Source organism: Aythya marila, assembly GCF_965140915.1.
Source record: "Aythya marila genome assembly, chromosome: W".
Classification (NCBI taxonomy): domain Eukaryota; kingdom Metazoa; phylum Chordata; class Aves; order Anseriformes; family Anatidae; genus Aythya; species Aythya marila.
Genome location: NC_139081.1, coordinates 7,549,826 through 7,576,789, shown reverse-complemented (window position 1 = coordinate 7,576,789; position 26,964 = coordinate 7,549,826). Strand labels below are relative to the sequence as shown.

At 44.6% G+C, this 26,964-nt stretch overlaps 1 pseudogene across 1 annotated transcript; it reads right to left on the bottom strand.

The window, feature by feature from the left end:
• Positions 1–296: 296 nt before the first annotated feature.
• Positions 297–26,645, bottom strand: LOC309889472 (small conductance calcium-activated potassium channel protein 2-like; annotated as a pseudogene). The gene is made up of 4 exons: positions 26,628–26,645; positions 21,394–21,521; positions 6,508–6,577; positions 297–593 (listed from the first exon to the last, which is right to left on the bottom strand). The product of its transcript is annotated as a small conductance calcium-activated potassium channel protein 2-like (transcript).
• Positions 26,646–26,964: the final 319 nt, after the last annotated feature.

Here is a 26,964-nt window from a genome sequence, read left to right as displayed (position 1 = left end):
TTCACCTTTTTAATATTATTATATACTGTAGTAATAAAGTTTGTTTGAAATGCACGAATAAAAAAGTTAAATTACAGAAGGAAAAATTTAATATAGCAGTAATAGGTATATTCACCTTGCATCTGAGAGAAAGAAATGAGGAAAACAGTTTTCACTCATTTTGGCCTAAAAAACTGTGTTCAGGTTTCCTTGGTTCCAACATCAGAACCCAGATAACACTGATTAGAACCATAGGGCTTTATAATAAAAGTTAAAATATTGAACATATGATGGCAAAAAAAGTCTTTATTTTGTGGTTAACTTATTCTTTTCTTGCTACTCTCTGATGAAGTTGGTGGTGCTGTGGAGGAGGATCTCCTTCATGACAAAGGCCATGATTGCTCAGCACAGTAGGCAACGTGTTTATAATTCTGTATTTGAAACTCAAGAAGATCCCACTGTTGTTGGATGATTATCTGGCTAATCAGTCCAGGAAGGGCTTGAATGCTACCAATTAAAGTTTCCAGTTTAGTTTCCAGAGCAACAATTATCTTCTCAAAGTCTTCACTTCTTTCATTTAAGTCATAAATAATGTCATACATGATGTTTTGAGTCTGAAAGTAGAAGGATATAAATAAAGGTTTAGAGAAATCTTACATGTAATAAATGGCTCAGTCTTCAAAATAGAACTATAATCAAAGTTTACAGTTTATTAAAGGAATAGAGGTAAGCAAACAGCGCTGGGTGCTCCAGGAGTCTCTGCTCCACCAAGACGCACACCAGTTACATCAAGCAGCTGATTTTTATGCTCCTAGGCTAATACATATTCATTACTACTTCTAGAAAAAACAGGGTTATGATAATTAGTTTCCGTAATCCAAACCCTCCTACTGGAGCACGCGTATCCGTCTCCGGTGGTCCCTCTGGGGGTCTCTCGTGCTGAAGGCTCATAGTCTTCCTCCCTCTTGTCCTTCTCCTTTGTCCAACTTGGCTGTATGTCAGAGACTTGTGCAGAGTCCCCTGCAAGCTTTGTCTTTTAGTCGTTCTTCAGCTCTCCCCGTCTCCTTAATCTCCTGGCCAGATATCAGAAACTTGCATAGTGTCCCATGCAATAGTCATAATAGTTAGCAGTTATTCTGAAACCCCCCAGATATGAGAGACTTCAAGGAAAAGCCTACAAATACATTTCCCTTCAAGGTCTCTATTGACACGAATTGATAAAACATTCCTTTGCAAGATACAAGAATTATATACATTAACCACTCTGTTTTCCTTAGACTTGTGGTTATACAAGGGTATGTAAGACAGAAGGTCACATTCATCATACCATGCAGCCCTAGCATTGTTCCATACTGACACGAATCAGATAAACATATTTCACATAAATATATTGTAAAATGTAATGCAACTCTACAAGGGTTCCTAAATGTTTTTTGCATTTCAAAAAAAAAAAAAAAAAAAGAAGAAGAAGAAGTATTATAACAAGGTCTAGTCTTGTGAAATAACTGTACCTGCAGATTCATGACAAACTTCCTACTAGTGATAAATTTGTCGAGCAGAAATTTAACACTGCTATTTTGAGTAGTATTTGAAATGTCAAGCTCTTAATGAATTAAACAAAACAACACATATTTTTAGACCTTTAAATGCTTCAAAATGCACCATCATAAGATTTGCAAACAGAGTTTTGTAAGCCACAAGGAGACCAGAGGTTACAAAGAACAGTGATGTACACTTGCCTCTTCTGTGTTTCCTCTGATTATTGAATACCTTCATACTTTTAAGGAGAAAAGTTTTTTTGTTATTGTTGGGTTTTGTTGTTGTGTTTGTTGTTGTTTTTTTCTGCTTAAAAGGGGTTGCCCAGGGAGGTGGTATAGTCACAGTCCTTGGGAGTGTTTAAGGAAAGGCTGCATGTAGTACTTAGGGATGTGGTTTAGTGGCTAACATTGGTGGCAGGGGTATGGATCTGGTTAATCTGGTTGGACCAGATGATCTTGGAGGTCTTTTCCAACCTTAATGATTCTATGATTCTATGAAAGAAAACTAATCTAAATGAAATAATATCTGAAAAATCCTTATCAATTACCAGAAGCAGTAACTGAAGTTGTCAGATATGTCCTGGTTTGGTTGGGATATAATTATATACAGCAAAAGGGGAACGAACACTTGTAGTGGATTTACATGGCAAGGTTTTGGTAGCAGGGGGGGCATAGGAGTGGCATCTGGGAGAACAATCCAGAAGCTGCCCCATGCTAGATAAGGGCCCAGCTGCTGGCCAGAGCCAGGCCAAAAACTGAAGTTGTTTGCGCCTCCATGAGAGCATATTTAAGATGCGGGGGGGGGGGAGAACTGCACAGGAACAGCAGCTGGGAGAGAGAGGAGTGAAAAACAGCCTTGCAGACACCAAGGTTGGTAAAGAAGGAGGGGGAGAGGTGCTCCAGGCGCTGGAGCAGAAGTCCCTGTGGCCTGTGATGAGGACCATGGTGAAGCAGGATGTCCCCCTGCAGCCCATGAAGTACCACGGTGGAGCAGGGTTCCATGCTGCATCCCCTGGAGGAGACCACAGTGGAGCAGATGGACTGCCCTGAAGGAGTCTGCGGCCTGTGGAGGACCCCTGTATGAGCAGATTACAGGCCAGAACTGTAGCCCGTGGAAAGGAGCCCACGCAGGATCAGGTGACCTGGCAGGAGCTGCTGCCCATGGGGGATCCAGGTTGGAGCAGTTTTCTCCTGAGGGATGGACCCCGTGGTACGGACCCATATCAGGAGCAGTTCTTGAAGAGCTGCTGCCTGTGGGAAGCCCATGCAGGATCAGTTCAGGAAGGACTGCATCCTGTGGGAGGGACCCCACAGCACAGGGGACGAGAGTGAACAAGGAGCGGCGGCAAAGAAGCGCTGCAGACTGACCATAACCCCCATTCCCCCGTTCCCCTGTGCCGCTCGGGGGAAGGAGGTGATAGAGGGTGGATGGGGGGGGAAGGTGCTTTTGGTTTCTTTCCTTTGTTTCTCACTTCTCTAGCTTGTTAGTTGAATATTCCCAGATCAGCTCTGTAAGTCTAGTTAAGTTTAAAAAAAAACAATCAACAAGAAGCAAGTAGTGTGTGTTTAGCTGCGATAAAATCTTGACTGCATACCCATAAGAGAGCATAAAGATGCAGTGGCGGGTGGAAGAGCAAAGCCAATGAGGAGAGGTGTTATGCTAGACCTCATTCTCACCAACACTGAAGGACTTGTTTGGAATGTGAAAGTCAAAGGCAGCCTTGGTTGCAGTGATCATGAAATGGTGGAGTTTAGGATCATTAGGGTAGGGAGGAGGGCGCATAGCAAGATCACAGCCCTGGACTTCAGGAGAGCACACTTTGACCTACTCAAAGATCTTTGTAGAGTCCTGTGGGATAAGGCCCCAGAGGGAAGAGTGGCCCAAGGAAGCTGTTTAATATTTAAGGATCACCTCATCCAAGCTCAAGAGGTCATCCCGATGACTTGGAAGTCAGGCAAAAATGCCAGGAGGCCTGCATGGATGAACAAGTTGCTCCTGGAAGAGAAGACACATAAAAAGTAAGTATACAGAAGGTAGAAACAGGTATAGCTAACCTGGGAGGAATACAGAGACATTGTCTAAGAATGAAGAGACACAGAGAGGATAACCAAAGCCTACCTGGAACTGAATCTGGCCAGGAATATCAAAGACAACAAGAAGGGTTTGTAAAAGTACATAGGTGAGAAAAGGAAGGCTAAGGAAAATGTGGGCCCATTTCTGAACAGGTCATGGAACCTGGTGTCACAGGACATGGAAAAGGCCACAGTACTGAATGCCTTCTTTTCCTTAGTCTTCACTAATAAGGTTGGCCTTCAGGAATACCAGGTTCCAGAGACTGGAACAAGGAAGATGTACCCTTGGTAGAAAAGAATCAGGTCAGGGAATACTTAGGCAAATTCATAAGTCCATGGGCCCTGAGGGAATGTACCCACAAGTGCTGAGGGAGCTGGCAGATGTCGTTGCGAGGCCACTGTTGATAATCCTGGATCAACCGTGGCGATTAGGATAAGTGCCAAAAGAGTGGAGGAAAGCAAATGCCACTCCTATCTTCAAGAAGGAGGACCTGGGGAACTGCAGGCCAGTCAGCCTCACCTTGATCCCTGGGAAGATGATGGAGCAGCTAATCCTGGAAACCATTTCCAGGCACATGAACAACAAGAAAATTATCAGGAGGAGGAATAGTCAGAATGACTTCTATAATGGAATTAGCCTGGAGAAGAGAAGGCTTGAGAGGGATCTTATCTACCTATATAAATACTTGAAGGGAGAATGCAAAGAGGATGAAGCCAGACTGTTTTCAGTGGTGCCCAGTTGTATTGGGTTTACGTGGCAAGGTTTGGGTAGTATGGGGGCTGCAGAGGTGGGCTCTGTGAGAAGAAGACAGAAGATTCCCCATGTTAGATAAAAGCCAGTTTCAGCTAGGTCGAAAAGGGACCCAACAATGCCCAGAGCAAAACCAATAAGTGATGTTGTTTGAACCTCTGTGAGAGCAGATTTAAGAAAGGGAAAAAATTGCTGAGCAACAGCAGCTGGGAGAGAGAGGAGTGAGAAACAGCCCTGCAGAAACCAAGGTCAGAGAAGAAGGAGGGGGAGGAGGTGCTCCAGGCACCGGAGCAGAAGTTCCCCTGTGGCCTGTGGAGAGGACCATGGTGGAACAGGTTGTCCCCCTGCAGCCCATGGTGTACCACGTCAGAGCAGATCTTCATGCTGCAGCCTGTGGAGGAGACCACAGTGAAGCAAGTGGATCTGGCCTGAAGGAGGCTGTGGCCTATGGAGATCCCCCACCACAGCAGACTCCATGCCAGACCTGTAGAGCGTGGAGAGGAGACCGTGCAGGAGCAGGTGATCTGGCTGGAGCTGCCCCCGTGGGGGACCCACATTGGAGATGTTTGCTCCTGACAGATGGACCCTTTGGTATGGACCCATATTGTAGTGGTTCTTGAAGAGCTGCTGCCTGTGGGAAGCCCATGTAGGATCAGTTTGGGAAAGACGGCATCCCGTGGGATGGACCCCACGCTGGAGCAGGGGAAGAGAATGACCACGAAAGAGTGGCAGAGAAGAAGCATTATGGACTGACCACAACCCCCATTCGGATTCCCCAACAGGTTCCCTTGCACCACTTGGGGGAAGGACGTACAAGAGGGGAGATGGAGGGAAGGTGTTTTTAGTTTGTTTTTAGTTTCTCACTGTTATAGTCTGCTAGTGATAAGCAATAAATTTTATTAATCTCCCTATGCCGAGTCTGTTTTGCCTGTAACAATAATTGCTGAGTGATGTCCCTGTGCTTCTCTTAACCCTAGAACCCTTTTCATTGTATTTTCTTCACCTTTCCATTTGAGGAGGGGGAGTGAGAGAGCGGTTGTGGTAGAGTTTAGCTGCCCAGCTGGGTAAAACCACCGTGCCAGTGACAAGACAAGAGGCAATGGGCACAAACAGAAGCACCAAAAGTTCTCTCTGAACATCAGGAAGTGCTTCTTTACTGCACTGGTGATGGAGCACTGAAACAGGTTGCCCAGAGAGGTTGTGAAGTCTCCCTCTTTGGAGGTCTTCAAAAGCTGCCTGAACATGGCCCTGGGCAACCTGTTTTAGGTGTCCCTGCTTAAGCAGGGGTGTTGGACCAAATGACCTCCAGAGGTCCCTTCCAACCTCAGCCACTCTCTGATTCTGTGATTTTTTGATCCTGCTCAGACAGAGAGGGGAAGGCCATTGGTTCTTTCTCTGTGCCTATCTGAGATCTGTGTGGTCAGCCATGTATAGATGTGCTATATATGTCTGCTCTGTGCACATACGACTACTGGGAATACATCTTCAACTTTGCTACTGGTTGGACCTGGGGGTCATGGAGCTGTGGCAGCTTCCCCTCTCTTGGGCCTGATATTTTTCCACTAACAGTTTGCAACTGAACAGCCTCTTTTAATTGCTCTCAAATGGCTTAAATAAGATTAACAAAGCCTTATAATATATCAGCTTATAATATATACGTTGGTAGCTCTTATTTATTAAGAAAGCTTGGAACAAATACAGACCTACTTACTTGTCCAGAGTCACTGCTTTGTAAGAGAATAGGACTGGAAAACTACAACCCCTAATTTCAGTCTGCAACTATAGTCCTTCACAGTATATTCTGTCACCAGAAAGGAAACCTCTTTACTATATAGCACTACACAAACTTTGCTTAGTCCAATTTCAGGCTAAGCATTTGCCATGATGACTGCAGTCAGTTTCAGCAGCTCTCAGGATCAGCCCCTCAGTTGTAAAATCTTTTCCCAATGTTCAAAAAATAACATGCACATTCAAACCTCAGTCAGAACCATAAACAAGATGTTTCACTTAATAAATGTTAATCCAAAATAGATATATATTTTCATTTTCTAGAAATAACAAACTTGTTAACAGTATTTGCATGTAGAGTGCATAACATTTTCAATTACAGATTCTTCATTTTGAAAGGATGAATGAAGATACAAACAAATATAATTGCCTACTAACCTTTGCCAGGTCCACCAAAGTGTTGGCTTGATCATTCAGTTTCCTTTGCTCCATTTTTACGCTTCTTAATCTAAAAAGGGGAATTTGAAGTCAGATTTTTGTATGCGCTTGTGTACCTGTGTGGTCATCTTAGGTCTGCTAAAACCATGCATAAAACTTACAAGAAAGGATAACTACATGGACAACGCCTTGAGTCCTCTGTATAAAGTCAGAATTGGTCATGTGTCTGGTACAATGAGAAGCATGCCTCTTCAACACCACAAAAGAGAAAGAACAAGGAAATGTGATGTCCCAGAGACTACTGTTTGCCATGGGTAAAGCTGCATTCAAAAAGGGAGATAACAATTTATCCAGACTATATGAAAGAAAGCCAAAGCATTCCTCAAAGCCTCAGTATCATTACAAGTAAATATAGGAAGAAAAATAGGACAAATGTTTTTTGTCATTAATGTAGCAATCAAGTATCTTCCCATGCCTACAAGACTAGATACAGGTATTAACCCTGTTCTGTCAGAAATGGATTGGATTAGCAGGTGTTTGAACCTGATGGAAATACAGTAATAAGTGTGTTTCTCATTATTTTAAACAGAACTTCCATCTGAGCAGCATCTAAATAACCAATACACTTGCCAGTACATTTAATTTTCTTCCCATGAATCTAAATATGGTTACATTTTAAACTTACAATAGATATACCTTTCCAATGCAATATTTCAACTAGACTGTTGTAAAAATTGTGAAAGAAGAAACAAGGGTGTCTTTTCTTTTTGACACCTAACAAACCGCATTATTAATTAGTGATGCACGTACTCTGACATATATGTAAGTGACCTTTTCTATGTGTTCTCTGAATCAAACTCCATGTTTTTCAGATTACTAACTACTAAAGGAGTGGTTTGTAGAAGTGATTTTTCAAAACTAAATTAATTTATGAAATGTGTGATAGATGCCATGCAGTATCTCAAAGGGCAGTCAAGCTAACCATTTTGTTAGCTCTCAGATGAAAATAATTTTGGCAGCATTTTGTGGCACATCAGTTGCTAACACATACTCCGCCTAGTTCTCAATTATTATCTTACTTAGATACATATATCTTATAAGGCAAACATGACTTCACAAAACCATATAAAACTGTTCCAGTAAAGCAAAAGCTAAAACTCTGGTAAATGGTACAAAATAACTCCTATATAATAACTGCTAGCCTGTATAGTACAGCTATAATAGTTGCAAAAGAGGCATTCTTTTTTACTTCAAGGCTTTGCATGCCTCAAAGTGTTCCAACCAAACCCTAATGTGAAAAAACATTTTGCCTTTTCTGTATTTTGAATACAGTGGATGAAATTCTGACTCAAATGACACAACATTGTGTCATTTGGATTAACAACTCAAGAGCTGGCTGCTCTTGACTTGGACTGGCGCACGCTTCGTTGGGTTAGAAACTGGCTGGATAGCCGGGCCCAAAGAGTCATGGTAAATGGAGTCAAGTCCAGTTGGAGGCCAGTCACTAGTGGCGTTCCCCAGGGCTCGGTGCTGGGGCCGGTCCTCTTTAATATCTTCATCGATGATCTGGACGAGGGCATTGAATGCACCCTCAGTAAGTTTGCAGATGACACCAAGTTAGGTGCGTGTGTCGATCTGCTTGAGGGTAGGAAAGCTCTGCAGGAGGATCTGGATAGGCTGGACCGATGGGCTGAGGTCAACTGCATAAAGTTCAACAAGGCCAAGTGCCGGGTCCTGCACCTGGGGCGCAATAACCCCAAGCAGAACTACAGACTGGGAGATGAGTGGTTGGAGAGCTGCCAGGCAGAGAAGGACCTGGGAGTGATGGTGGATAGTCGGCTGAATATGAGCCAGCAGTGTGCTCAGGTGGCCAAGAAGGCCAACAGCATCCTGGCTTGCATAAGAAACAGTGTGGCCAAGAGGTCTAGGGAGGTGATCGTCCCCCTGTACTCGGCTCTGGTGAGGCCGCACCTCGAGTACTGTGTTCAGTTTTGGGCCTCTCGCTACAAGAAGGACATCGTGGTGCTTGAGCGAGTCCAGAGAAGGGTGACGAAGCTGGTGAGGGGTCTGGAGAACAAGTCCTACGAGGAGCGGCTGAGGGAGCTGGGCTTGTTCAGCCTGGAGAAGAGGAAGCTCAGGGGCGACCTTATTGCTCTCTACTGGTACCTTAAAGGAGGCTGTAGTGAGGTGGGGGTTGGTCTGTTCTTCCACGTGCCTGGTGACAGGACGAGGGGGAATGGGCTATAGTTGCGCCAGGGGAGTTTTAGATTGGATGTTAGGAAGAACTTCTTTACCAAAAGGGTTGTTAGGCATTGGAATGGGCTGCCCAGGGAAGTGGTGGAGTCACCATCCCTGGAGGTCTTTAAAAGACGTTTAGATTTAGAATTTAGCGATATGGTTTAGTGGAGGACTTGTTAGTGTTAGGTCAGAGGTTGGTCTCGATGATCTTGAGGTCTCTTCCAACCTAGAAATTCTGTGATTCTGTGACTTTGGTGGGACTACCCCTTGTGCTGCCCAGTGCTGAATAAACATACATACTTTAAAATCATACTGATTGTGGAGTCAGCTTTCCGCAAGTCATTTTGGCGAGCCAGCCAGGAGACACACTTCTTGGCTGGGGGTCAGCTGCGGAGCGGACACCCCTAGGTGCGACTAGAGTATTTTGCTCGGAGGGGATTCCACTCTCAGCCACTCACCACAGGAGCAGACAAGGACCTCCTGAAGCTGCGGACAAATGGTATGTACAGGTAGGGCCTGTAAGTCGTACGCATGGCTGGGGCAGCTGGTAAATTGCACAGAGATGTCTGGCGTGCAGCATAGTCCCCATAAGGGAGGAGGGTACCCTACAGGTTGACCAATAGAGCGGTCGAGGGGGATTTGCTGACCAATAGAGTGGCCGCTAGTGATCTTGGGAGCAGATTGAGCAAATCCAAGGTTACCGCTGCATCCCGGTTTTGGGAGCCAGGATAGACCTGCTAATGACTGTATAAGAAGCAGGAGAAGGGTAAGCAGGCCTCTCACAATTGTGACAAGGTTACCTGGGTAATATTTTCAGCTGCTGGAGGAATACTAACTGGAGTGTTAATAGTTATATGTCTTATTCTTAAATGTCCAGGTATTTTCTGTTGAAAGTATTTGTGTAAGTGTATGGCTTTGAAACAAAGTGGAATAAGTCACTCCACGAAGAACACAGTCAGAGACAATACTTGTTTGGTTGGTTATCATTCTAAATTATATCCTTGTGGTATGAATGAGATGTGCTAGAGGCCTCTCTGTGTGATTGCATGGTTGTGCTGCGTGAGTGAGATGCAGCATCCCTGCAAAGCGAGTGCGGAGTTCCGATCTGCAGTTCCATATTCTCCGCGAGGGGACTGGGTGGAGACGAATGAAGTGTGTGACAGACCGAAAAGAAGTGCTGTTTTATCCAAGTTTTCATTGGTGGTGCCTAATATATGGGCCTGGTGGTGTATCTTGTGATCCTATTTTTGCTCATAAATGCTTTGAGTGTGACAAGAAAAAAGGCGGGAGCATTATCTAACTAACAGTTTAGAAGTTTTGCTATATTTGCTGTGGTGTTTGGTCAGTTTCCCAAGTACTGGGGTAAGGGGGCTGACTGATTATCAAAGCGGTAGAACAGAGAGAGAGTCATTTCTTTGGTGGTTCGGGCTTGAGCCCTGGGAATTTGTTAAGAAGGGGGAGAGCGAATTTATTTAGGCCTCAATACCTTTTAAACCCCCATATCACAGGAGTGATTCCTTGTTTTATATGGGCTTACTAACAAAGTGCATGAGAAAAATTGGCATTCGCCTTGAAATTCGGTCCTGTTGAAATGTAAATTTTTGTGGAAAAGGTGGTAATGTTTGTCTAGAAGACGGAAGTCTGAGTGCTTCAGGTGTTTTCCCGCAGTCCCATGGATTTGTGATTGAAACGGGGCTCATTAATAATCTGAAATAGTAAAATTTGTATGTGGGAAGAAGAGTTTAATCCCAGAGAACTGGGACATTGGAGAAGAAGATTAGGAAAAGATAGTAAAAACCCGCAGTAAAACGGTTTGCGTGGAAATTGAAACAAGGGACAGTAACTAGTGAGGAATAATAATAAATAAATAAATAAATAAACAAATAAAAGGGAATGGGAAATCAAGGAAATGGATAATATCCAAAACAATGACGTTTTAAAGAAAGCCTCCTTGGGTGCATATTGGCACATTTGAAGGATATTGCTAGAACTGGGGGCACAGAAAGCAAGAGGACTTTCACTAAGTATTGCAGTCAGTGGTGGCCACAATATAAGCTAAATGGCCACTTTGTGGATCAATCGACTATAACACTATCTTGGAATTAATGTTTTCGAGGAGAGAAGGAAAATGGGATGAAATGTTGTATAGCATCTGGGAGGGAAAAGGTATGGAATTAAGTTGGACCCTGACTGAGCCTTTGGTGTTGGCATGAGAAAAGTACAGGCTGGAGAAAGATAAAGGAATGGTTAAAAGAGTTGTTGAAGGTGTTAAAGGTGTGGCATGTAGTATTTAACAGAGCTGTTTGAAGTTGAATGAGCAGGGGAAGAGGATGTAGGAATGTTAATAGTTCTGCCTCAACAGGAGGCTGTGATCTCAAAATCACCTGTGTGAGCCCTCTGGGGCAGAGGGACCATGATGGGTCCAGAGAGTTGTCATGGAAACAGAAAAGCAGCCAACACTTAAAACAACCTGAGTTCATGTGTGAGCTCAGCGGTCCCATTGGCAATCTCAGGGAACTTTCAAAGAGAAAAGAATAATAATAATAACATATATATAAATAAAAAAAAATTTTGAACCTGGCTTCAGAAAACAGAGGCAATTGATTAGCCTCTTTCTAGGGCAATCAGCCCCTGATACCGGAAAGAAATTGTCTTAGGTTGCAGGATAAACTTACAACAGTCAGGAATGTTGGGGACCTGGGGCATCTAGCCTAGTAGGTCCACTGCTTGAAATAAAGCTAGGGAATGAAGAAGTGAAGCTTGAATTTTTTGTTGGTTATGGGAGTTTCTTTCTCTGTGTTAATTAGTCTGTAAATGTAAATGTAATAGGAGCAACTGTCCAACAGGAAAAGTTTTTTTTTCTTTTTTTCAATGCTTGAAATTTAAATTGGGAAAAAAATGATTGGAATTACAAAATGAGAAAAACAGTCAAGTTTGGTTCATGGTACTAGATTTAAAGGATGCCTTTTTCTGCCTGCCCGTGGCAACTGAAAACTAGGAATTCTTTGCCTTTGAGTGGGAAAATAACAATAGAGGATGGAAAACTCAGCTTACTTGGAGAGTGTTACCACAGGGGTTCAAGAATAGCCCCACCATATTTGGGAACTGTGATCTTGAAGCTTGAAAGACCCCTTCAGGAAAAGGGGACACTGCTGCAATATGCAAATGATAGCTACTGAAGAAGAAAAGGAATGTGTATAATGGACTGTTAGTTCACTACATTTTTTCGGCACTAATACTGCGAACCCAGGCTCTTTCCTCAGTAACAGAGTTTCCGGATCACCCATTCATGATTGCATCAAGACCACGGACACAGTATACTCCAGCTGACCAGACTTAAAGGAAACACCCCTAGAAGATGCGGAGGATTGGTATATAGATGGCAGCAGCTTCGTCCGCCAGGGATTTCGCCTCACAGGATATGCGGTAACAAACATCAGCCCAAAAGGTGGAAATCATCGCCTTGATAAGAGCTCTTGAGCTGGCAAACATTTGGACAGATTTGAAATATGCCTTTGGTGTGGTGCATGCACACAGGGCAATTTGGAAGGAGAGAGGACTGTTATCTTCCTCAATTAAATATGCAGAAGAGGCTGATAGCAGTTATTAGGGAAGAAGGAAAAAGGAGGCCCAGACAGGAACAGCACCAGCTAGGCAAGGAGCAATGTGCCCTATGTAAGAAATTTGGGCATTGGAAAAATGAATGCCCAGAATGGAAAAGAAATGGAAAAGGGAACCGGGTAAGGGAGGTGATAGTCGCGCGTGCAAAAGACGACTGAAGAGGACCGGGGGAATCAACCCCAGCAGATCCACTGGTTATAAAAATGAAGCTGGGGAAGAAGGGAAAGAGGTGGAACTTATGGTGGATGTGGGGGCAATATATTCAGTTTTAAATAAAGCATTAGTATCAGTGGGGAATGATTACATTGTAGTGAAGGGGGCAACTGGCCAATCTGAAAGAGCATATTTCTGCAAACCATTGAAATATGGGAAACAGTGGGGCTTTCACAAGTTCCTATACATGCCCAACTCCCCGGAGTCACTCCTAGGGAGAGATTTATTGTAAAGATTACATGCAACCATTTTATTTAAAAATGGGGAGATTATTCTGGAGGTAAATGATCAAAGATATGTGGAAGTGTTGAGTTTGATATTGACAGCTATTGAGACCAAAGAGGAAATTAGTGAGGAAATCCTAAGTCAAGTGTTTTCCAGAGTATGATCTTCTAATGTACCAGGGAAGACAAAAAAAAATGCACTTAAACAGTACCTCTTGAAAAGAGAAGATAGAGAAGGAATTAGCCCGATAATTGATTAACATGCTTAACACCAGAGCTAACTTGGTTTACCGTTTTAAACCTGAAGGATGCCTTCTTTTGCCTCCCTCTCCATGAAGCCAGTCAGAAAATCTTTGCATTTGATTGGAAAAGCCCTAAGAGTGGGCGTAAAACACAGCTCACATGAACAATGTTGCCTCGGGGCTTTAAGAACTCACCCACCTTGTTCGGAAAACAACTTGCAAAGGACTTGGAGACCTGGGAAGCCCCATCAGGAGAAGGAAGGATGTTGCAGTATGACATCCTAATAGCCACCCAGACAGAAAGAAGCATGTGTGGCCTGGACAGTAAGCTTCCTAAACTTTCTGGGACTACAGGGTTACAGGGTATCGAAGAAGGCTCAGGTGGTAAAGCAGAAGGTGACCTACCAGGGTTATGAGATTAGTGCCGGACAATGGACCTTGGGGCAAGATCATAAAGAAGCGATATGTCAAACCCTGAAACCCAAGACAATAAAGGAACTGTGAACCTTTTTGGGAATGACAGGGGGGTGGTGCAGATTGTGGATCTATAATTACGGATTGCTTGTAAAACCACTGTATGCACTCATTACAAATAGGAAAAGGGACCTCCAATGGACAAAGGAGGCCACGTGAGCCTTTGACCAGCTAAAGAAGGCTCTCATGTCAGCCCCAGCTCTGGGACTTCCAGATGTGAATAAACCATTTTTCCCCTTCTCCCATGAGAAACAGGGGATTGCCCTGGGAACTAGCACAGGACCTGGGCCCATATCAAAGGGCAGTTGCTTATTTTTCTAAGCAGCTGGATGCTGCTGCCAAGGGATGGCCAGGATGCCTCAGAGTCATTGCAGCAGTGGTGCTAAGTATCCAGGAAGCACGCAAGTTCACCTTGGGACAGAAAATAACTGTACTAGTGTCTCACACAGTGTCCACAGTGCTGGAAGTGAAAGGCGGTCACTGGCTTTCCCCACAAAGGTTCCTGAAATCAGCAGAAACCAAGGAGAGCCAGTACACCATGACTGCCTGGAGACCATTGAAGCTACCTACTCCAGCCGTCCAGATCTGAAAGACACTCCTTTTGATGATGTGGGAATATGGGAGCAGCTACGTCATCAGCGGAAAACGACATGCTGGGTATGCAGTTAGCACTTGCAAAGACATAATAGAATCTGGAAAATAAACATCTATACGGACTAAATAATGAGATTATGGGAAGCAGTTCAGCTGCCTGAAAAGGTAGCAATCATGCACACTGAGGCACACCAGAAGGTGAGCTCAGAATTGGAGGAAGGAAATGATCTGGCGGACAGAGAGGCAAAAGAAGCAGCAGAAGGTGAGGTAGCAACTGAGGGAGCCCTGACTCCAGACAGGCAAATTCCCCTTGAAGGTAACCTTGTATATAACAAAAAGGATAGAAAATTAATCAAAAGACAAAAGGGAAAATATAACCAAGAGGGATGGGCTATTACCAAAAAGGGAAGGGAAGCCAGTCATGCCCTCCAATTTATTGTGGTCACCGGTAAAGAAAGAACACCAGAAAACACATTGGGGAATAGATGCTTTGCATAATTATCTAATTGAAAAAAAATATTGCCAGGAACTTATATGCTACCATCACTCAAATAACAATGTGATCTTTGTCTCCAGACTACCCCCAAAAATGCCCCCAAACCAAAACTGTCAAATTGGAAAAGGCCATGAGCCCAGGAAACAGTGGCAAATTGACTTTTTTGAACTTCTAAGAAAAGGGGGGTGTCGATATTTACTGGTGTTGACAGATACCTTTTCGGGATGGCCAGAGGCTTTCCCCACTAGGACTGCCAAAGCCTGAGAGGTAACTAAGTCTCTTGTAGAGAAAACTTTGAAACCACAGTGGAAAGGACTATACCAGGTGCTCCTTACAACCTCTACCGCAATTGAGATCAAGGAACAGAGTGCCTGGATTCACCATTCTCAAGTGAAGAAAGCTCCAGAAGCCCCCTGGAAAGTAACGCCAGGTGACGGTGAACTGAAACTAAAGCTCAGTCGAGCAAAATGAGGACATTACGGTCAGGAGTATTTAGTAATATAGTTAGCAGGAATTTAGTTAACAGAATTGTTTTATTTCTATGGCTTATAAGTTTTAATTGTGATTCAAGAAGGTGCCTCTATGATAATAGAGAATGGTGAGTGGCCTTGGTCTGAAGCTGTAACAACAGAGGATAAGAGCATTAATGGAAAGTTAGATCTTTAGCTCTTAGTTGTATGCAAGCACAGCTATGGATGCAGGCAACGGCTGCCTTGATCGTTAGGGAAGGAAGTGAAGGAATTTTTTCCAGCTGAAGTCCAAAAGACTGTTTGGGACAATACCAATGATTTTGAGAAGTTCCAACCTTGGTGGACTCTGGTGAATTTTACCTATGATCCCATTGTTAACATGGCTACTGCCTTTGTGCTTACTATACATAATGCCACAGCTTATGTTACCCACCCGATCATTGCACTAGGATTAAACCATGAGGAAACAGTGCTCTGTCCTTCAGAGCATAGAACATGGGCATGGATGGAGAATGGAAATTGGCAGTCTGTAAATCTAGAATCATGTGTTACCTGGAAACAACAGGGATTTGTGAAAGCAATACAATTGATGCTCAGGATGTATGTCTTCACATGGAGCAAGGTGTTTGCCACTTTGAAATTCATCCAAATACTAGTCAAAAAACTGTGCTTGTATATGTTGGTCACGGCTGTTTGTTTAAGAACTGCTTGTGATTTTGTAGAAGTAGATAAGGAGTACATAACTCTCCCTAGCAGAAATCATTCTAACTTTTGTATTTGTAACTTTGTTAGAATCGTCGGGTGTGATTTTCTCTATTTGGCATCAATGGTGTCCCACCAGTTGATCAAGTACACAAATCACAACTGGTGGGATACACTCTTTGGATGGTCGCCAACTGCAAATGGGATTTTGAACACATTGTGTCACCTAATTATTGTTTTATTTATATTAATTGGTATAAGTTTAATATTGTCTTTTGTAATACTTGTATGGATTTGGAAATTGTTACAATGAATGTCTATATTAGCTTCCTTGACAAAAGTATATGGCAAGGTATTGAGGGGTACATATCATAGAGACTGGGAAGAATAATTTTTGTATTAAGTAACAGAATTTACTAGATTTTCCAGAAAAGGGGGGACTGAATCATTGAGATTCGAAATTAGAGAGCGATTGATTAAGAATGAATAGATGCTATGTACTGTGCCTGTGCTGCGCTTAGGCCTCCAGATAACAGGAGCCCCTCAGACCCCAAGAACCAGATCAAACCAACCTTATGGCCCAGATTGTGACCAAGGCCTCAGAGAGCATGAGCAGAGAGATGAGGTGAAAAGTTCAACCCTGATGAAGACATCTTACTTCATCCCCTCGACCCTCAGCGCCCACCACCACAAGGCACTGAGCAAGCGCAGACAAGAGGAATTTATGGAAATGACTTCTTGTAGCTAATTTTAATACTAAGCAGGGACAGGTTATGCATATGTATAGTCGTATTGGGAAACTTCATGCATATGTAACTCTTTACTGCATATAACCACGGCAAGTTGCCACGTTAGGTGCGCATGACTTTGGTGGGACTACCCCCCAAACTGCCCAGCGCTGAATAAACATACCTACTTTACAGTCATACTGATTGTGGAGTCAGCTTTCCGTGAGTCACTGGAGTGTCATACACTCTTTTTCCCTTGAGGCTTCCTTCAGAGAACAACATAAATAGAGAGTAAAGAAAATGTGCTTTCAGAGGCTAGAAGCTGGAGGTATTCTAAAGCAAATATTATGGAGGGGTCTCTGAGTACTGACTTATATCATTACTGCCAATATTCATTTTGGTTAGCACTATTTCAATTTGCAGAATATATATTTTCTGCCTTTCTTAAAATTCTTTGAATCACCTATTTGCCATTTAGTATGCTGAATTTTAAAATTTTGAATGATCCATTGTTTTGTAGGGAAAAAAAAAAAAGTATCAGCTGATATTGATATGATAATACCTAATGTTAATCAACATTATGTTAATGTTAATCAACCCAAAACCTGGCACAAGCTGGAAAAATGCATCTCTGAGTATTGGCAAGTCCCTATCTGCAGTAGCCGTATTAAAAGAAAATTGGCAGACTTTTCTTCCTAAATTCATTGCAAGGAAATACGAAACATCTTGATTTTATGAACTTCACTTATCACAACAAAAGTTCATGATTCTGGACCGTGTTTACATGGCAGCAGTCAAACCACTGAAATTCACAAATAAAGACTATTTTTTCCATGCAGACAGTGGTAAATTCTGCAATTTTAGAAAGGAACAGCTCATAAAACTTACTTCCAAGCTCTGTTTTCATTTTGTTGAAATAGACAGAACAGAAGAAGAAAAGCTCTAAAATATACTAAAACAAGGAAATGAGCACAGTGGGCTCTATTCAGCAGGTAGAAAGCCCTACAGAGTTGCTATTGCTTCCAATCAAATGGCCTCGCTGAGTCTAATTCACTCTCCCTCACGATAAAGGAATAGCTGAAGGTAGCAGTCACAGACAATATTATTAGAACTTTTAGGGCTTTGATTATGTTTGAAACTATTGTCATGATCTATTCTGATTTCTTATATAAAACTGGCCTTAAAACTTCATTCCTTTTATTCCTGTCTACAGCCCAATGCTTGGAGAGTTTGTGGCTGCTGGGAACAAAAGTCTTTATTTCTTCCCATGCAGTCCAAGGAAGAATAACTGAATCACCATACAATTTTCATTATCTGTGACTTTCTCTCCTACAAATACTCTCAGCAAGTCTGCAGTACCCTGTGCTGTGCATAGACAGACAGAATATTTTCTTTTCTAAATATATACTGCAGTAAAACTTTTTTTTTTTGTCTTCTTCTGAATGAAAGAGAAAATTCAAACTCTGACAGTTCTATGAAGGGAGAGAGTGCATGCGAGGGAATGAGAGCATGTACAAGAGAGGAAGAGTGTGCAGGGGGAATGACGAGCATGTGAGAGAGAAAGATAAGGAGAAAGAGAGGGGAAGCAAGAGAGAGGAAGAGTGCAGGAAAGACAGAGAAGGAGCAAGATAAAATGAAAGGGTGTGGGAAAGAAAGCCCAAGAGATGGGGAGGGAGAGTCCAGTAAAGAACAAGTGACAATGAGAAAGGGAAAGGGCAAGAGAGAAACGTATGCAGGAGGAAGAAAGAGAGAGAGATCTTGTATATGGAGTGGTAATTCCTGTCAAGAAGATGGTTGATATTAATAAAGAAGGGGGAGATTTGGGAGTGTGGCCATGGGGGTTGGAAAGCCCCGTGGTTGAGATAACATTAGACTCTTAACGATGAGGCCATCAGGAATATAAAAGAGTTCAGAGGGAACAAATAAGGGTGATTCAGGAGACTCCATGCAGTCTGGGGTTTCTTGTTCTCCAGCCATTAAGGCATGGAAGGTTCTGGGTGTTTCCTGTTGCTGTTATATGCAAAGTTGTTTGACCAATGAAAAGTTGTTTTGAAAAGAACTGCTGTGGAGAGAAGGGTATAAGAGGGGAGCCTACCCTTAAGATAAAAATAAAAAAGGCAACACGATGAAGTTATGTCATCAATAAACAGCAAACGTGGCGCCCATCTACAAGAAGGGCCGGAGGGCAGACCCAGGAAACTACAGGCCTGTCAGTTTGACCTCAGTGCCAGGGAAGCTCATGGAGCAGATCCTCCTGAGAGTCATCATGCAGCACTTGCAGGGCAAGCAGGCGATCAGGCCCAGTCAGCATGGCTTTATGAAAGGCAGGTCATGCCTGACGAACCTGATCTCCTTCTATGACAGAGTGACGCGCTGGGTGGATGAGGGAAAGGCTGTGGATGTGGTCTACCTTGACTTCAGCAAGGCTTTTGACACCGTCTCCCACAGCATTCTCCTCAAGAAACTGGCTGCTCTTGGCTTGGACTGGCGCACGCTTCGTTGGGTTAGAAACTGGCTGGATAGCCGGGCCCAAAGAGTCGTGGTGAATGGAGCCAAGTCCAGTTGGAGGCCAGTCACTAGTGGCGTCCCCCAGGGCTCGGTGCTGGGGCCGGTCCTCTTTAATATCTTCATCGATGATCTGGACGAGGGCATTGAGTGCACCCTCAGTAAGTTTGCAGATGACACCAAGTTAGGTGCGTGTGTCGATCTGCTTGAGGGTAGGAAAGCTCTGCAGGAGGATCTGGATAGGCTGCACCGATGGGCTGAGGTCAGCTGCATGAAGTTTAACAAGGCCAAGTGCTGGGTCCTGCACCTGGGGCGCAATAACCCCAAGCAGAGCTACAGGCTGGGAGAGGAATGGTTGGAGAGCTGCCAGGCAGAGAAGGACCTGGGAGTGATGGTGGATAGTCGGCTGAATATGAGCCAGCAGTGTGCTCAGGTGGCCAAGAAAGCCAACAGCATCCTGGCTTGTATCAGGAACGGTGTGACCAGCAGGGCCAGGGAGGTGATCGTCCCCCTGTACTCAGCTCTGGTGAGGCCGCACCTCGAGTACTGTGTTCAGTTTTGGGCCCCTCGCTACAAGAAGGACATGGAGGTGCTTGAGCGGGTGCAGAGAAGGGCGACAAAGCTGGTGAGGGGCCTGGAGAAGAAGTCCTACGAGGAGCAGCTGAGGGAGCTGGGCTTGTTCAGCCTGGAGAAGAGGAGGCTCAGGGGCGACCTTATCGCTCTCTATAGGTACCTCAAGGGAGGCTGTAGCGAGGTGGGGGTTGGCCTGTTCTCCCACGTGCCTGGTGACAGGACGAGGGGGAATGGGCTTAAGTTGAGCCAGGGGAGTTTTAGGTTAGATGTTAGGAAGAACTTCTTCACTGAAAGGGTTGTGAGGCACTGGAACAGGCTGCCCAGGGAAGTGGTGGAGTCACCATCCCTGGAGGTCTTTAAAAGACGTTTAGATGTAGAGCTTAGGGAAATGGTTTAGTGGGGACTGTTAGCGTTAGGTCAGAGGTTGGACTCGATGACCTTGAGGTCTCTTCCAACCTAGAAAATTCTGTGATTCTGTGATTCTGTGATAAAGAAGCAGAAAGCAGGAATGAAAAGGAACAGGCTAGGAGAACAGAGACCCGGACGGGAACAGGCACATTGATCGCCTCATGAAGATAGGTTCGGCCAAACTCAGCAAACCGCTCAAAGAAGCTCGTACAGAAAGTCACTGGAAATAGGCGCACCGGAGCTGGAGAGAAGCTCAAGATGAGAGAAGCGGACCCACGCACACAACTGGCCCTCGCTGGTAAGCAGTTGCGCATTATGGGGAATCATACGTCCTTAGGAACAAAGACTGTCCTGGTAACCTTACAGCTTATTCTCCTTCTTAACAATTGGACAGTTTATGAGCCTGAAATATGGGACCAAACTGAGGTCAAGGTGTGGGACTCTGCAACTAAAAACGGCAAGGTTGCAGTGGGATTGCTCGACACCTGGCAAGCAGTCTCTGAGGCCTTAAAGAGCCATGTGGGACCACAGTCAGACACATGTGGTTTGCCAGATAGTGGGGGAGCTGCGGGCTCCTTTACTGATCCGACTGCTATGCCATGGGCCCCTCTGCTGCTACAGCCATTGAAGGTTTTTGCTGTTATGCCCCCTGCTGATCTGGACGTGCCTTTTGACCCAGGCCTATTGGCCTTGAAAAGGAGATGGATATGCTTTTTCTTCGGCCTGGGAAGTACAGGATACATAAGGCCTGAAGACCAAGTTGCTTGACAACTTAAAGCAAGACATATTGTTCAAAAAGTATGAAAAATGGAGACTTGTTTGTAATCAAGAAAAGGAATGGAAAATGGAGACTGTTGAGTCATGGAACTTAAAGGATTTTTTGTTACCTTTTCTGATTGTACATATGTTTAGGTGTACTCGAGTTTAGTAAGTCATGGAACTGAAAGGATTGTTTGTTACCTTTCCTGATTGTACGTATGTACATGTATAGGCATACTCGGGTTTAGTATGTAAAAGCAATGTTCTGTATATTTAGAATGTTTGATGTTCGTGTGTGCCTGTTGGTGGAACATAGACTCCCCATACACCCAGTGCTGTTTACTTGCCTTTTATACCTTTTATAAATGTTTGTTTTATAAATGTTACAAAATTCAGATTGAGTTGAGACTTCATTTATAACAGAGTGAAATGGAACAAGAGAGGGAGATTGAGAAAAAGAGAGCAAGGGCATGCAGGGAAGAGAGAACACAGAAGAGGAATAGCAAGAGACAGGCCAAGAAGGAGGGAGCACGTAAAAGTAAGAAGCGGGGGGGGGGGGGGGGAGGGATAGAGGAAGGGGGCTGAGTGATGGAGAGAGGGATGTTTTGCTGGAAGACCCCGAAGTAAAATAGTACTTACTGATGACTAGCTTTCAAGAATTTGTGTTGATGTTTCCTTACTTTTGCGAGGTCAATCTTCTTAACCAGCTTTGTGCTTTTATAAATTAACCATATTTCCCTGAGTACAGTGGCCACTGCTTTTTTCACCTGTTTCATGAAAGAAAAACACCAGGCTAACAAAAAAAAAAAAGGTTTTTTATTTTTTCTAATGTAAACTCTTTCTAAAGCACTTAAGACTACCTAATTGTGAGAAATGGGTGCATGGGGGAGCTGCAGCAGTGAGACCCTTTTGAAAAGAGTTAGGAAAATTTGTTATGACTATATATTACACTGAAGGAATATTAATTAATGTACAGATAATAAATTAAATAAATGCATTTTATAAGACCATAGAATTTCTCTTTCTTGTGATATCATTCTTACCTTTGCTTCTCTTAGCAGTTTAACAGTGTGTGTTGTTTTTTTTTTAATTTTAAGAGCCGCTAGAACAGGTTTATTTATTCTTACATTCTTTATTATTTTGGTTTCTTTATTACCATTCTCAGAGGACATGAAGAAACATCTTGTCCAGGAATGTAGCCAGTGTTCTATTTCATGAGTGCTTTGATTTTATTTTTCTAAGTGAAGATTCCTATAAAATGTGAAAGATAAGAGTACCTAGTGTTCCTTCTTAGGCCTTCCAATATTGCCAAGAATACTTGAAAGCAATAGACAAAGAATTTCGATGCAATGATAAATAATGATGTAATTACTAGGTTACTTGCAAAGACAAACAGTTCTTATTATTGATCTGTATTTTCTCGCTCTCTGGCTTTATATAATGCCAGTTACTGCAGCATCAGATCTAAGCCAATGTATAGGTAAGAACATTTTAGGAATATTACACAGTAGCTCTTCCCAACCAGAGCTCCCAGTCTTGAATCTGTAAAAGAACTGAAGAATCTTGATCCTGACTTCAGTGGAAGCAGAATCAGATTTTAGAGACTCAAGAACTCTAATCCTGGCATTTCCACAAGATCTGGCTATCTTCAGTCTGTGATGAAACCTCTCCAGTATCTGTGTAATGGAATTGTGATCTCAGGTGCATCTCAGATTTGTTTGCTTGTTTTCTTTGGTTTTCATTTCCTTTGAGCTTCATGAGTCTGAAGCTACCAAAAATCTGCTTAGATACACTGCTGTATTGGGCAGGGTTTTGGTAGCAGGGGGGCTGCAGAGGTGGCCTCTGTGAAGAGTCCCAAAGGTGCCCCACATTAGATAAGAGCCAGTTCCAGATGGCTCCAAAAGGGACCCACCCCTGGCCAAAGATGAGCCAATGAGCAACATTGGTTATGCCTTTGTGAAAGCATATTTTAAAAAGGGAAAAAAAAATGCTGCATAACAGCAGCTGGGAGAGAGGAATGAGAAAATGTGTGAGAAACAACATTGCAGACACCAAGGTCAGTGAAGAAGGAGAAGGAGGAGGTGCTCCAGGCACTGGAGCAGAAATTCCCCTGCATCCCATGGAGAGGACCATGGTGGAACAGGCTGTCCCCTTGAAGCCTATGGTATACCATACCATGGCAGAACAAATTTCCACTCTGCAGCCCATGGCAGACCCCCTAGTGGAGCAGTTGGATCTGACCTGAAGGAGCCAGCAGCCCATGGAGAGTCCTCACAGGATTCTGTGGAGAGGAGCCCATGGTGGAGCAGGTTATCTGGCAGGTGCTGCAACCTGCGGGGGACCCATGCTGGGGCAGTCTGCTCCTGCAGGATGGACTCCGTGGTACAGACCCATATTGGAGCAATTCTTGAAGAACTACAGTCTTCAGGAAGCCCACACAGGATCAGTTCAGGAAGGACTGCATCCTGTGGACTGAAGCTGTAGTGGCAGAGACAAAGCATTGTGGACTGACTGCAACCCCCATTCCCCTGCACCATTCAGAGGGGAAAGGAAGTAGAAGGGGGGGGGGGGTAGTTTTCTTTTAGTTCTCACTGCTCTAGTCTGTTATCAATAGGCAATAAATTATATTAATCTCCCTGTGCTGAATCTGTTTTGTCCTTGATGGTAAATGATGAGTGATCTCCCTGTCCTCATCTCAATCCATGAGCCTTTTTTCATCCTATTTTCTCCCCCTCTTCCTTAGAGGGGGGGTGAAAGAGCAGTTTGGTGGAGCTTAGCTCTCCGTCAGTGTGAAGCCACAACAACTATTAGACTGATATTTAGATTTAGATACTGAATCATAAATTCAGTATTTCATCACTTTAGTATTTCCTTGTTATTTCCTGAAGCCCACAATGATCTTTTCCTATAGTATTTCTGTTTATCATTAGAAATAGCACACATACACTGGGCACCACAGTACAAAAAGGACGTGAAACTATTGGAGAGTGTCCAGAGAAGGGCTACAAAGATAGTGAAGGGCCTAGAGGGGAAGACATATGAGGAGTGGCTGAGGTCACTTGGTTTGTTCAGCCTGGAAAAGAGGCTGAGGGGAGACCTCATCGTGGTCTACAGCTTCCTCACAAGGGGGAGAAAAGGTGAAGTGCCGATCTCTTGTCTCTGGTGACCAGCAATGGAACCCAAGAGAATGGAGTCAAGCTGTGATAGGGGAGGTTCACACTGGATATCAGGAAAAGGTTCTTCACCAAGAGGGTGGTCGCACACTGGAACAGGCTCCCCAGGGATGTAGTCACAGCACCAATCTGGAAGATAAGATGGCAATGTTGAAGAGCACCAGTCCCAAGACCGACCCCTGAGGGACACCACTTGTGACCAGCCTCCACCCATAGAACCGTTGACCACAACCCTTTGGCTGTGACCAGCCAACCCATTCTTTATCCACCTAACAGTCCATCCTTCAAATCCATACCTTTCCCATTTAGAGAGAAGAATGTGATGAGGGACCATAGAAAAGGCTTTGCTCAACTCCAGGTAGATGATATCCATCGCCCTTCCTTTGTCCACCAATGCTGTCACTCCATCATAGAAGGCCACCAGATTGGTTAGGCAAGATCTGCCTTTGGTGAAGCCATACTGGCTGTCTCGTTATCTTGTGCATGCCTTAACATGTTGTCCTGGAATCGGCTGCAGGAGCTGGAATGGCTGCAGGAGCTGGAGCAGCTGCAGGAGCTGGAGCGGCTGCAGGAGCTGGAGCGGCTGCAGGGTCCATTGTAGGGGTTGGAGTGGCCGTTGGGCCTGTCACAGGACTTGGAGTGGCCGCAGGGTCTGTAACTAGGTTGATAGTAGCATCAATTGAAGCTTGATAAGGATGGGCCAGACCCCAGCATGCTACAGTGATTTGTGTCACTTTGGAACTGCCAGAGTCATGACACCCTTTTTTCAAGCATTCTGCCAGTTTTTTAGGATTTTGCAGTTGTTCAGGGGTGAAATTCCAAAACACTGGAGGTGCCCACTGCTTTAGAAACCTGCCCATATCCTCCCACACTCCCTGCCACTCACAACTATCCCACCTCAGGACAGATCTCTGGATGACATTCCTAAGTAGTTGTCTAACCTTAAACAAAATCTGAAGCGCATTCAGGAGACATAACAATAAGAACATGCTGGTCTAAACATCCCAAGGATCTTGAAGAACTATTGTAACAAGCTTGGAGGTTAAGAGGGCGGTGAAGGAGAAAGGAAGAGTGAACAAGTAGGAAAAAATATCATCCCCTTTCCCCTCGACAGATTGGATCCCTGATGAAAAAAGGCTATAGGTGTAATTGTTAATAGTTTCCAAGATATTGCTTTTGTAGTGGGCTTACGTGGCAAGGTTTTGGTAGCAGGGGGCCATAGGGGTGGCTTCTGTGAGAAGGATCTAGAAGCTGCCCCATGTTTGGTAAGGGCCCCACTGCTGGCCAGAGCTGAGCCAATAAGCAATGCTGTTTTGCGCCTTTGTGAAAGCATATTTAAGACAGGGGAAAAAAATGCTGTGCCACTCAGCAGCTGAGAGAGTGAGAGGAGTTAGGAACAGCCTTGCAGGCACCAAGGTCAGTGAAGAAGGAGGGGGAGAGGTGCTCCAGGCGCCGGAGCAGAAGTCCTCTGCGGCCTGTGGTGAGGACCATGGTGAAGCAGGCTGTCCCCCTGCAGCTCATGGAGTACCACGGTGGAGCAGGGTTCCACGCTGCAGCCCGTGGAGGAGACCATGGTGAAGCAGGTGGACCTGCACTGACGGAGGCTGCCGCCTGTGGAAGACCCCTGCCCGAGCAGATCCCAGGCCAGACCTGTAGCCCGTGGAGAGGAGCCCACGCAGGAGCAGGTGACCTGGCAGGAGCTGCTGCCCGTGGAGGACCCAGGTTGGAGCAGTTTTCTCCTGAGGGATGGACCCCATGGTACGGACCCATATCTGGAACAGTTCTGGAAGAGCTGCTGCCTGTGGAAAGCCCACGCCGGATCAGTTCATCAAGGACTGCATCCCGTGGGTGGGACCCCACAGCACAGGGGACGAGAGTGACCGAGAAGGAGCGGCAGAGAAGAAGTGCTATAGACTGACCATAACCCCCATTCCCCCGTTCCCCTGCGCCGCTCGGGGGGAGGAGGTGGAAGAGAGTGGATGGGGGGGGAAGGTGCTTTTGGTTTCTTTCCTTTGTTTCTCACTTCTCTAGCTTGTTAGTAATGAGCAATAAATCTTACTGTCTCCCTATGCCGAGTCTGTTTTGCCTGTTACAATAATTACTGCGTGATCTCCTTGTCCTTATCTCGACCTTTGAGCCCTTTTCATCGTATTTTCTCCCCGTTCGTCTTTGAGGAGGGGGAGTGAGAGAGCGGTCGTAGTGGAGCTCGGCTGCCCACTCGAGTAGAACTACCAAAGGTTTCCAAAGTATAGAGTCGATGACAGTGCTGAGTACAAATACCAGGTTAGAGTCATGACCAGAAATTTCATTGTATCATAAGCCAGTGTTACACCACACAGTACCATAACGATCTTAAACCAGGGCCCAGAAAGGATAAACAGCACGACAGAGAGCACATACTGCTCCATGATCTTCCCAGGCACAAAGGTGAGGCTCACCGGCCTGTAGTTCCCTGGGTCTTCCTTTCTCCCTTTCTTAAAAATGGGAGCAATGTTTCCCTTTTTCTAGTCCCCAGGTCTTCACCCGACAGTCATGATTTTTCAGATATGATGGAGAGCGGCTCGGCAACCACATCAGCCATCTCTCTCAGCACCCTGGGATGTATACCATCTGGCCCCATGGACTTATACACATCCAATTTCATCAGGCAGTCCTGGACTCGGTCCACTGTCACAGTGGGATGGAATCCGTTCCTCTCACCCTCTCCTTGAGGTTCATGGTCCTGACAGACATAGGAAACTTGACCACCAGTGAAGACTGAGGCAAAGCACTTATTGAGTACCTCAGCTTTTCCTTCAGGGAAAGGGACATTGCAAAGGACATCATGAAGAAAAGGATGTAAAACTTTAAGCCTAAGGGAATGATCCCTATGGAGGGATGATCCCTGTAACTGAGCACCACCAAAAAGTGCCAGGCAGCTTTCCAGCCACTTTTCTCCCAGCCTGTAGTGCTGCTTGGGGTTGTTGTGTCCCAAGTGGAGGACCCAGCACTTGGCCTTGTTGAACTTCATACAGTTGGACTCAGCCCATAGGTCCAG